This window comes from Tachypleus tridentatus, chromosome 12 (genome assembly GCF_004210375.1).
Source record: "Tachypleus tridentatus isolate NWPU-2018 chromosome 12, ASM421037v1, whole genome shotgun sequence".
In the NCBI taxonomy this organism is placed as follows: domain Eukaryota; kingdom Metazoa; phylum Arthropoda; class Merostomata; order Xiphosura; family Limulidae; genus Tachypleus; species Tachypleus tridentatus.
Window position 1 is genome coordinate 22,374,057 of NC_134836.1, and position 10,188 is coordinate 22,384,244.

Below are 10,188 nucleotides of genomic sequence, written 5' to 3' on the forward strand. Positions count from 1 at the left end.
TAAAGATTTAAAAAGAATGTGTTTTTTTTTCAAGTTATACACTACTGGCTAAAATCTTAAGACCAATGAACATAAAGAAAAATATGCATTTTGTGTTGTTAAACTCAACCACTTATTTGAGTAGAGCTTTGAAAGATGAAAATAAGAAAAGGAAAAATAAAAATAAAAACTTTTTTAGCATTTACTAGGGAAAATGTGAACACTATGAAATTGGCCTAAATACTAACTGGTTAAAAGTTTAAGACCATACTGAAACCAAGCGTTAATCGGTAAACACGTAACGAAATTTAGTCATTGGTGTTCAAGCATTAGCGTTGTCAACATCTCCCACTGACATCATCTGTGTTACATTGGGTAAAAACATGGCAAAATCTAAATTAGAGACGACTAGCAAGATAAACCTTGTTTTGAATTTCGCACAAAGCTACACGAGGACTATCTGCCCTAGCCGTCCCTAATTTAGCAGTGTAAGACTAGAGAAAAGGCATCTAGTCATCACCACCCACCGCCAACTCTTTGGCTACTCTTTTACAAACGAATAGTGGGATTGACCGTCACATTATAACGCCCCCATGGTTGCAAGGCTGAGCATGTTTGATGTGACGAGCGTTCAAACCGGCGACCCTCAGATTATGAGTCGAGTGCCTTAACCACCTGGCTATGCCGGGCCTCGACTACATTTACACGAAATACAACACCCACAATGACAAACATGCTTTAGTTTCTACGTAGTTTAAGAATAAGCTGGAGCTAAATAAGTGGATATATAGATTTAATATGTAAAATTGATTAAAATGAACTGAGAGGCTAGAGGGAAAGCAGCCAGTCAACAGCGCCTAACTTGGGCTACAAACTTTCTTGTCACATTTATCTGTCACTCATACCGCACCCACAGACCCAACGTACATCGAAATCTTCTCGTGAGCCACGGATTTACGCTCCGAGTAAGCTAACGAATAACAGATAATAACTGTCTATACATTACAGTATATGTGTGTAAATCACAGTGCAAGAATATTTTTTGAAAATAAAAGCCAGAAATATTGGAAAATAAAGCAGGTGCATCTATACACATTCTGACCAACGTCTTAAAGAAAGAAGGGTTTGCCTCCTTCATTCGCTATCTCACACTTTGAATTTTAATTAATAAAATTAACACAATTATCTTTATCTCATTAAACATTGACTAGATATATTCATGATTAAAAAGTTAAGAACAGAAATACAATTAATATAGTATTGATAACTATGTCCCTTTTATTAGACTTTATATACTGAACTTATTTAATGGGTAGATGTATCACAATTCTCTTAAACAATGGCTGAATGGGGCGGGGCCTTCATAGAATGAAGTGAATATTTTTCGTTTAAAAAGATCTATTCTTTATCTATACCATCTTAAACAATATTTAGAATAGTAAGATTATTTCAATAGGCAAAGTTGTAACAATAGAAGTAAACTGACAGTGCACTGGAAAATAGTCCTTTGGGGATTGGATATACTAAACTTACATAATGGGTAACGATTGCAATAACCTCAGACGATGACTAAATGTGATGAAGATTCTTTTGTAATTGTCACAAGTAAATCAGTGACTGTTACCTTGATGAAAACATATTTCTGGGAATGGAACAAACATACATTGTCCGATTGAGTGAATATTTTTAGAAGATGAACTAGATTCTGCATTTCCTCCATCCTTTGCTAATGAAGGATTACATTTATTTTCATGTTTCCTTTCTACAAACGACTAACACTGGTTGCTCTGCCTAGCTTCTTCTCCACTAGTTGTTCAACATTCTTTGACACATTTGTTCATTTCTTTTCTTAAGCTTTCTGTCTTTACTGTGGCTGTCACTATCATCCTCTATGTCACACCTTCTCCATTCGTATCATTGTTTTCTACTGCTTTTCATCTTTCCTTCTTTCTATAAAAGTAAATTTTCAGTTTCATTTCCTTCCTCAACAATTTTTCTGTCTCTTAAGAAGCGGACAGTGTTTGCTTCCTTCTTTCAGTTTCTATCCTATTTTTTTCAAGCTCATACTTTTCTCTTTACTTTTCTGTCTCTCTTTTGTAGCACTTTTTTCGTCCTGTCCTTGATTTATAGTTACCGTAAGCCATTTTAGCACATATTAACAATTCATTATTTAGTGGAATTTTGTGGGGTTCAAGTTTGTCAGAACCTGAAAACTTCTCTTCAATAACAATTCTGTCTTTACTGACAACATTTGTTTTAACAAACTTCTTTGTACGTCTAATGCTTTACTGAAAAGAAGAAGCAGAAGTCTGTATTCTAATTTGTCAGAAATGATCCGCCCTTTCCCTGTCCACTAAATAATCTTATGTTTGGTATACTTTTAACTTGTCTGTAATATTAATTATAATATTGTCTTCAAACATCAGTTGTTCAGAAAAGGTATCTACATCTGTGAAAAAAAATCTTAATGAAATCCTTTCACTGGAGACAAATAAACTAAAGTTTTGATCAACTTGTTTTTTAAAAAAGCCTAGTGATCAAACAATTTGATACTACAGTGTACGTATTCCAAGAATTTCTATTTATTGGGCCTCTATTTTTATCTTGGAAAGTTCCTGTCTTGCTTCTATACAGTCAGTACTTTTACCATCTAACTACTTTTTAATGCCAGTTGTAAAAATCAGTTATACATTTATTTTAGTACCGACATTTGTTTGAATATAAGTTGTTGTTTTTTGCATGTGACATATATTGATGACTGTGTATTATGTAACTCCTGCCTGTTCTCAAAATTTGTAGATTCTTGGGAGTAAGAATCAATATTATTTGTTTTACGAAAACTCTAGCGTGTTCGAACTTTGGTGAACATTCTAAAGTCTCCGTGATTCATATAAAAAGATCTAGCCAAGAGACAGAAGATTACTACTGGTCAGTGTGCTATAGGCTACGGAAGCTACAATTGTGATTAACGCTTATTAATCGGAAAACTAAAGAATTTGACCAAGAACGTTTATAGATTTTCAACATTGCAAACAAACCGTTCAACTTCAGTGAATTAACTTCGAACTTCAGTATTTCTACAAGGACATTAAATATCTTCGTCAGGAAAAGTCAGCTTGTAAGGGTGTTAGGCCAATCAAGCTTTCTTACTTATGCGAGGTGTGACAATATAAACTCGGAACCAGATGGTTAAGGCACATGACTCGTAATCTGAGGGTCACGGGTTCGAATTCCCGTCACACCAAACATGCTCGCCCTTTCAGCCATGGAGGCGTTATAAAGTTACGGTTAATCCTACCATTCGTTTGTAAAAGAGTAGCCCAAGAATTGGCGATGGGTGGTGATGATTAGCTGCCTTCCCTCTAGTTTTACACTGCTAATTTAGGGACGACTAGCGCAGATAGCCCTCATGTAGCTATGCGCGAAATTCCAAACAAACCAAACCAATCCACTCAGAATTAATCTGCTCATCGATAAAATATTCAGATCCAAACAGGATATAAGAATCGGCTTTTTCTGTAAGTTTGTAAAACTTTTGTATATAAACCATCATTTGTAACAACTATTAGTGATAACAGTTATTATAAATTGTATTGTTCTTTTTTGTATATTAAAATACATTTGTATTAACAAATAAACTTGTGTGTATCATTCTTGTTGACAAATATCATAATTTGATACACATTAAATTTTAACTAACTTTCAAATTTAAATTTACAGTTATTTAAAATAGTAATACGTGACGTAATAAATCGGAGACTTCCGAAATTAGTTATAATATGTAACACCACACACAGATTTGTGGGTTTTTCTGGAGTTATGCCATCAACAACATCTGCTTTGACAAACCATCTCGGAATAGGGCAAACCAGCATTCGACTGCACAGCAGGTGAATCATAGGTTGATCAACTTGGAAGTATTTGAGAAAACCTTAACTTTAACTGACACCAAAAAGAACGATTTGACTTTTAAGTTAGGTCATCTTATTACTTACCTTATCCCCTTGTAATTAGCACTCTTTAACATTGTCTTTTGATCCCTCTTTAATTTTGACATATATTCCCTTATCCTGACTACTGCTCAATGATGTCCTGACTACTGTTCAATGATGTCCTGACTACTGTTCAATGATGTCCTGACTACTGCTCAATGATGTCCTGACTACTGTTCAATGATGTCCTGACTACTGTTCAATGATGTCCTGACTACTGCTCAATGATGTACTTTAACGAACTTGTGCACGGAAGGTCAAGATTTATTTGTATGCCTTTATGATCCCCCCTTTTTCAGACAACATCTTGAATAGTGCAGATATGTCTGTGGCTAACTGTTATATTTTTCTGAGTATACTCTGTTATGCTCTTGCTGAAGGCATTATGGAATTTATGAAGATTACATGTATCTATACCAAAACAGACCATTCCATTCCGAATCAGTAGCTGTAACTAGCATAGAAACTTTTCTAAAGATTGCCTTGTTAACATTTGGTTTATCGCCACATAATGTAACTATGGATTCCAATGGCATGTAATCATCCAGTAATGTTTCCACCATATGCTTGGCAACAGACTTTCCATCTGCATGGGAGAGGAAAATCGTAGTGTTTGCACCAGATGTCATCATATGTTGGGGACGTGTATCATATCAAGAGGTCCATTTGTCTCTTGTGTCTGTGTTGTTAGATCATACTGCAGTGAAAAAAGTTGTTTGCATTTCATACAACGTAATCAAAGCAGAAGTGAAAGTTGGACTCAAAACACCTGATAGTAGCTTTGTTCTGCTAATATCAAAACTCTCAGTATCGAATATTTAGACATTACTTTGAAAGTTTCAACAATATCATCGATAGTTCTGAAACTTGTGTTGGACATTGTTGCTGCCTAGCTAACCTCCACACACAAGCTCTCCTCTCTTTGTACAGTGTAAGTCAGAACTGTGGATTTATTTTCTCCATTTAATGAATGTCCGAGATATCAAATTAGAATGTCCTGCTTTTCATCTGCAAGCTCTATGGTTTGTACTTTTAAGATGCCAATGGTTGGCTGATCTATGAATTTGAATTTTATTTGATCAGGTGAAATATTTTATGATGAAATAGATCTTGATGCAGGGATTTACTTGGGTTTTATATTGGGATCCTGATGGACGTTGAGGAGTTTATTTAAGCTCGCTTTTATCACATTTGATTTTAGATTTACAGATGGTACATTCTATTTGACATAAGGTACTTACTTTAACACACCACAAGTTCATTTCATATCCATTTCCATCAACCTACGATAACCGCCTTTCATTAAATGTAGTTTTGTTCCCTGGAATAATTAACTTTAACAAATTTCTACCTGGAATAAATGTTGAAAGGTAAGACTGTTACAGTTTGTTTTTTTTTAAACTGACAAATATTCCTGTTATTAATACAATATAACTTAATGCTGCATTTTCCCAAGCTGATGAAATTATTTACAGAATCATATTCTTAGTTTTCTACCAAAAACAAGACAAGAACAGTCCATTAAAAAGGTGAAATCAATAGTTTCTTTGATCCGCATGGATCCAAGTAGTATATCCAACAACTGAGGCTGTTAGTGGCTGGACAGGAGTGACACACGTGAAAGAAATACAAATATACTGAAGAAGAATGCGTAAATATAAAGATTCTTACAAGACATGTTTCATAACATTTTTATGCAAAATGTTTACACTAAATATGTCACTTTTGTTTGAATATTTGTATTTCTTGCTTATCTAACCTCGTAAATATAGAAACTTTTGTAAAATACATGACAAAATAGGTATTTCTGTTAATTATAAGAATAAAGAGGAAAATATAGGAGTAGTGGGCGCTCACGCTTTGATAATAGCTGTCAATCTAACATATTGCTTTAGAAGGTTCCACTTTTATATCTAATACAAAGCGCCACCTCTCGATCATTTTCAATGTTATCCACTGTTGTATTATAACCAGTAGGAGTTACATACTTATTAGGTTTAGCTGATATTACCGTAATATATCTATAACAAGAATACGATGTACTGACAGCTGCTGTTCTTTTCAAAAAATAATTATGTTGTACGTTAATGCCAATCAACTTGACATTTCCAGTACCAACGATATGAAGATAACTGAATTGCAATAAAGAGATTGTTGCTAATATTATTATCTGTTTACCCAAAGATTGTCAGAAAACACCACAACGACACAAGCAGTTTTAAAACTTGTATGACGAAATAAACATTTGTCCACATAAAATATTTCTTAACTTTAAAAATACCAATACCAGCTTCTTAATAAAAAAAGAGCTAAAAATATTGCTCAAACATTAGAATAAGGCTCACTGGTTCGCATGTTCTTTTCACTGATTGGTAAAGTTAGAAATTAAGTAAAACTATTATGTTATATTAACACAATAGTCTTATTACTCTTTACCCTAATTCTGATTTGTAACTGTCTCATATAAAAACTGATGTAAATTACTCTTCAGCAAATTAATTAATCAGCTGACATTACAACATTTTGAGAATGTAGTTGATTGATTGATTGATTTAGTGTTTTATGGCACAAAGCAGCGAGGCTATCTGCGCCAGACATTCGGTAAAAATGTAAAAAAATAAATAAATAAATAAATAAATAAATGTAGTAACAGGCATAAATGGAACTGAAGGTAAAACAAAAAAGTATAAAACCAATGTTGACACCTAGTCTACAATGTTAAGATAAAAGGTAGAGTATAAGAAGTTGTAAGGTATTTACTCTAGCAAAAAGGTAATGATCGTAACCCGCCAGGAAGACTAACAAGTAAGTATAAAAACCACCGTCAGTCACCTGAAGTTGGTCTTTCCAGTCCTGGTTCCGGGTTATGAGTCAATATGGCCAGTACTAAAAAAGTTAATTAGTAAAAGTGTGAAATGACATGCAGTAAAAGTATAATAACAAGTCGCCAGGATGACTAACGAGTAGTTCAAACGGATAGTTCAAACAGGAGCGTTAGTCACCTGAAGTTGGCCTTTCCAGTCCTGGTGTTGAGTTATTTAATGTTCAGGCTATTGTCCAATGTCAAATTGAATGAGAGATTAAAACTGTAAAAAAAGGAACCACAATTAAAAAGGTGTAATGAATAAACATGCAACACTTAAATGAGATTAAAAAGGTTAATGGCCATTAAAAAATTAAAAACATTATCAAGGTGGACAGAGTCACCATCACCAATAACTCTGTCCAATGTTACAGATTGACCCTGGGAAAAAATATGTTTAAAATATTGCCGTCGTTGAGAATTGTAACGATGGCAAGAAAGTAAAATGTGGCTGATAGTGATTTGAGTGTTACACAAATTACACATTGGTGCATCAGTTCCAGATAAAAGAAAATGATGAGTTAAAAACTGTGACCAATGCGTAGCCTAGTGAGAACAACCTCCTCCTTCCGAACTTTACGGAAGCTAGATGGCCAAAGTCCAATTTTGGGTTTGATTTGAAAAAGTTTGTTGTCACGTTGCTCACTCCAAGTGGACTGCCAGCTGGCACGGAGCCGACCCTTGAAGATAACACCATAGTCCATGTACGGAATAGGCATAGGAGTGATGGTGCTGAAGCAGACATATTTAGCTGCCATGTCTGCAAGCTCGTTCCCGCGAATACCAACATGGCCTGGTATCCAGAAAAACTGGATTGAAGTAGCTGCTAATGAGAAACGGGCCAGTCGGTTACGAATATCAGCGAGAATAGGATGTGAGCCAACGTGTAGCGATTCCAAGGCAAGTATAGAACTAAGCGAATCAGTATAAATAGTGCAGTTGGAGTACTGCTCAGCTGCAATATGATCCAGGGCAAGAGATATGGCATACAGTTCAGCAGTGAACACAGAAGCTGTAGAAGGGATTCTGCGTGCAACTACTGATCCATAGCAAACCATAGCAGAGCCCACTGAATTACCTGATTTGGAACCATCTGTATAAATAGGAACTGAATAATTGTTTGAAAGATATTCATTGAATAAAAGACGGTACTTCCAATCTGGAGTATCTGCCTTTTTTAGGTGACTGAAAGAAAGGTCACATTTGGGGGCTGTAATAAGCCATGGTGGGATGGGCCGACCTGTGGAACATGCAATGTTATCCAAAGACAGACCCAATTCATCCAATTGCTTCCGGATGCGAAGGCCAAACGGACCAATGACAGATCGTCTGTTCTGAAAAAGTACTGCCCACCGAGGAAGGAAAACACATTTCCAGGTGGGATGCTTTGGTAAGGAATGAAGTTTCGAAGTATATTGTAAAGATAGTTGCAAACGGCGAAGGTGTAGAGAAGGTTCATGAGATTCAATGTATATACTTTGAACTGGAGAGGTACGGAAAGCCCCAGTGCAGAGTCGAAGTCCTTGGTGATGAACGGGGTCCAGCATCTTTAAGGCTGAGGGTCTGGCAAAGCCATAGACCATTGATCCATAATCGAGTTTCGATCTAATAAGAGCACGATATACCTTTAACATTGAACAGCGATCTGCCCCCAACTGGTAGAAGAGAGAACACGGAGGATGTTCAGTGCTCTTGTGCATTTGACCCGAAGCTGCTTTAAGTGTGGTATAAAGGTCAGTTTACGATCAAAGATAAGCCCCAAGAACTTGGTCTCCGGGACAACTGGCAGCAAAACTCCACCGATATGAAGTTCAGGATCAGGGTGAATACCCGTCGACGGCAAAAGTGCATGCACACAGTTTTGGAGAGAGAGAAATTAAAGCCGTTCGCCATAGTCCACTTCCGTACACAATTGAGGGCGGTTTGTAGTTGCCGCTCAATATATCTCATGTTTGACGACTGACATGAGATGTGAAAGTCATCGACATACAGCCCATTCGCAACAGTGAGAGGGAGTTGTTCAGTGATGGCATTTATCTTTATACTGAAGAGTGTAACACTCAATACACATCCTTGAGGGACTCCAAGTTCCTGTACAAAAGAACAGGAAAGTGTCGAACCCACACGAACCTGGAATCTCCTGTCCATTAAAAATTTTTAATAAACATGGGTAGATGGCCACGTAACCCATATGTATGGAGGTCTCAAAACGCCATACCTCCATGTTGTGTCGTAAGCCTTCTCTATGTCAAAGAATATTGATACAAGATGTTGGCGGTTGAGAAAGGCTTCTCTGATAGATGTTTCAAGACGAATTAGGTGGTCTGTGGAGGAGTGCTGTCGACGGAACCCACACTGTGTGGCGAGAGGAGGTTGTTTGATTCAAGGAACCAAACAAGACGAGCATTAACCATCCTTTCTAATGTCTTACAGAGACAGCTCGTCAAAGCAATTGGACGGTAGTTTGAAGGAATCTTGGGATCTTTCCCTGGCTTAGAGAAAGGTAAAATAATAGCCTGGCGCCAAGCATCAGGAAAAACATTCTTCTGCCAGATCCGGTTGAAAACAATCAGAAGGACATTAAGAGAAGCAGGAGATAAATGGTGCAGCATGTCATAATGAATATCATCAGGTCCAACAGACGTACTGGCAGACCGATGAAGGGCCATTTTTAGTTCCACCAGGGTAAAGGACGATTATAGTCAAAGAAACAGTTAGTTCGAAAGGAAAGAGGTGATCGCTCCGCCCGAGTCTTGATAGCCAGGAAGGTGGAGGAACAAGCAGAAGTGCTAGATACCGGCAAAAGCTTTCACCTAGAGTGTTAGCGATGTTCCGAACATCAGTCACCTCCTGACCATCAGAGAGTAAGATCGAGAGGGGGATAGAATTGTAGTGTCCATTAACCTTTCGAATCCTGTCCCATATGATCTTGGAACTGGTGGTAGAAGATATACTGGTTGTGAACTTAATCCAAGATTCCTTCTGGCTGTGACGTCTTACCCACCTAGCATGTGCACGGGCCCGTTGGAAAGCAACCCGGTTTGAAAGTGTGGGATATCTACGAAAAGTATCCCAGGCCCGCTTTTGAGCCTTCCGTGCTAAGTGGCAAGCAGGATTCCACCACGGACGAGAATATCGTGGAAAACGTGTCGAGGTTTTAGGAATACACTGAGCAGCTGCATGTGTAATACAGTCAGTTACCGCTGCTACACAGTCGTCTATTGATGGCTGATTTACGATGGTAGGATCAAGTTCTGCGAGAGCAGTGAAAGTGGACCAGTCTGCCTGATCCAGCTTCCACCGGGGCACGCGGGTAGGGTGGCATCGACCACGGCCAGTCTCTTATAAGGATTG